Source organism: Palaemon carinicauda, chromosome 11, assembly GCF_036898095.1.
Source record: "Palaemon carinicauda isolate YSFRI2023 chromosome 11, ASM3689809v2, whole genome shotgun sequence".
Lineage (NCBI taxonomy): Eukaryota > Metazoa > Arthropoda > Malacostraca > Decapoda > Palaemonidae > Palaemon > Palaemon carinicauda.
In genome coordinates this window covers 17,100,303-17,103,500 of record NC_090735.1, presented here as the reverse complement: position 1 = coordinate 17,103,500, position 3,198 = coordinate 17,100,303, and positions in this window count along the sequence as shown.

The window sequence follows — 3,198 nt, the reverse complement described above, 5'->3', positions numbered from 1 at the left end:
AACAAAGCGGATTCTGGTACGTGTTACCCTGGGGTGTCTTAACTAGGAGATTCCATTATGTTTTTCTATTCCACTGTGTCCCTGGGCGCATGATGTCATTAAAATGCTAAGCAGACGCAAAACGTTACTACGAAAGTGAAAGGATTTTTCTATAAGCGAGATGTATAATGTCTAGAAGAGAGAGTACTTGGGATCTGCTTGGTGCTTTGATGCTTTGTAATGTTTATTTGTGTTTAGTATTCCCAGGATTCATTATAGCAAGTAGCTTTGGGTTTTCTTGCTACGACGACTTCGGCGATGACGACTTCGACGATGACGACTTATACAATGACGACGATGACTTCGACGACTTTGACGACAACGACTTGGACGAATTTGATGGCGATGAAGATTTCGACACTGACAACGATGACCTCAATGACTTTAACGACAACGACTTTGACGACAACGACTTTGACGACAACGACTTAGACGAATTTGATGACGATGAAGACTGTCGACTTCGACCACTTCGACGAATATGACACGACGACTTTAACGTCAACGATTTAGACGACGACGACTTTTACGAATTTGATGACGATGAAGACTTCTACGACTTCGACGATAATGACTTTGACGACAACGACTTTAACGACAACGACTTAGATGAATTTGATGATGACGAATTCATCGACGACGTCAACGACTTTGACGACAACGACTTTGACGACAACGACTTAGACGAATTTGATGGGGATGAAGAATTCGACGAATTGATGACGCCGAAGACTTCGACGACTTCGACGACTTTGACGACAATGACTTTGACGACAACGTCTTTGACGACAATGACTTAGACGAATTTGATGACGACGAAGAATTCGACGACTTCGACAACTTCGAAGACTTCGACGACGACAGTTTGTATGATTTTATTTTTATCTAGTTCGTTGAGTTTTTTATAAGCTCTCTTTCATGATTGTTCTTTTAGTCGTTGAGAGTTTTCCTTCTTCACTTACTGATATCAAAGAATATTATTAATATATAAGAATTCATAATTCGCTTTCCTGAGTCATTCCATTCTTCAAGATCATATTGGGTAGTCTCCATTCTAAAGAGAGAGAGAGAGAGAGAGAGAGAGAGAGAGAGAGAGAGAGAGAGAGCTAAAAGAATGGTTCAAACTGGTTATTGATGATTCGACCCCGTGAGAAAAAGATGACCATATGTTGGTGAACACGTTGTACATTTTAGGCTTGGGTAGTGCCATAGTCTCTGTACCACGGTCTTCCACTGTCTTGGGTTAGAGTTCTCTTGCTTGAGGGTACACTCAGGCACACCACTATTCTATCGTATTTCTCTTCCTCTAGTTTTGTTAAAGTTTTTATAGTTTATATAGGAAATATCTATTTCAATGTTGTTACAGTTCTTAAACTATTTCCTTTTTCCTCGTTTCCTCTCCTCACTGGGCTATTTTCCCTGTTGGAGCCCCGGGGCTAATAGCATCCTGCTTTTCCAACTAGGGATGTAGCTTAGTAAGTAAGTAAGTAAGTAAGTAATAATAATAATAATAATAATAATAATAATAATAATAATAATAATAATAATAATTGTTAGAAATAATTGTTAGTGAAGGAGGGAAAGAAGTTAATAAAATTTAAGGAAATAAATATGTGCGACTTGTTAAAGGTTATGAGAGAGATGAAGAATACATATTGTGGAAACGACCCTTTCCCAAACAGTTCAATAAGTGAAGCTCCAAACAAACAAGTCGTATATAATATTTACCTGAACATAATTAACCTAAGTATATCGCAATCCTGTTTTCCTAGCTGTGAAAAAACTGCGTTGATCAAACCAATTTACAAAGGGAAAGGTGATGTAAACGAGCTAAATTCATATAGGCCCATTTCAAATTTATCCTACATGTCAAAGCTTATTGAAAAAGTCATAAGTGAGCAATTATGGGCGCATATTGACGAGTTAGAGGTATTCCCGGAAAATCAATCGGCCTACAGAGCTAATCATTCTACAGAAACTACTTTGTGCTCAATAATGAATGATATGATAGGTCTTCTTGATGGGGGAAAGTGTGGAATTTTAATTATGTTAGATCTTAGTGCTGCTTTTGATACTGTTGTGCACGAGTACTTACTTGACGACTTAAAGTCTATTGGAGTGACTCAGGAAGCACTGAAATTTTTGCGAAGTTACTTAGTGAACAGGAAGACTATTGTAGAAGTTTCTGGAAACCGATCCAATGAGAGAATTCTTATGAAGGGTGTACCACAGGGTAGTGTCCTGGGCCCTATCTTGTTTAACATATATACTATTGAGCTATCACACATCTTGAAAAAACAAAAAGTGGGTTTTAAACTATATGCAGATGATACTCAGTTTTACCTCTCAATTTCAACAACACAAGATACAGGGAAGAAAATTGATGAGATAATGACTGAAATAAAAACATGGATGCAGAGGAAAAAGCTCAAATTAAATGATGATAAAACAGAATGTATGTTCTTTGGCACAAGGGTGGCTTTGAAGAATTACCAGTTAATTCAAAGTATAAAAATTGGTGATGCTGATGTTGGGATTGTGCCTGTTGTGAAAAATTTGGGTGTACTGATAGACTGTAATTTGTCAATGAAGGACCAAATTGTGAACACAGTGAAAGTGTGTAACTATCACCTGAGAAACATAGCATTTATTAGAAAATATTTAACAGAGGGCAGTACAAAAATTTTAGTGATGAGTCATGTAATATCAAGGCTTGATTATTGCAATTCTCTGTACTACAAATTGCCCAATACACTACTAAGGAAGCTTCAAAATGTGCAAAACCGGGCGGCTAGACTGATAAAAGGCATTAAATTTCGGGAGAGAATAACTCCTGCACTGATCGATCTACATTGGTTACCTATTAAGGCTAGAATTGAATTTAAAATTTGCTTGTTGACTCACAAAGCACTTACAAGTGATAAGCCTAAATATCTTCGTGATTGCTTGGTCCCCTACTCTGAAGCTACCAGCGCCACTGTAAGAGTTAGACATGCAGATGACCCACATAGACTATTCGAAATTAGTGTGAATCATGCAATAGGAGGAAGAACGTTCAGTTATGCTGCACCGAGACTCTTTAACGACCTTCCACTCGATGTCAAGAATAGCACAAATGTGGCTGCCTTCAAGAAAAACCTGAAGACTTATCTTTTTAGA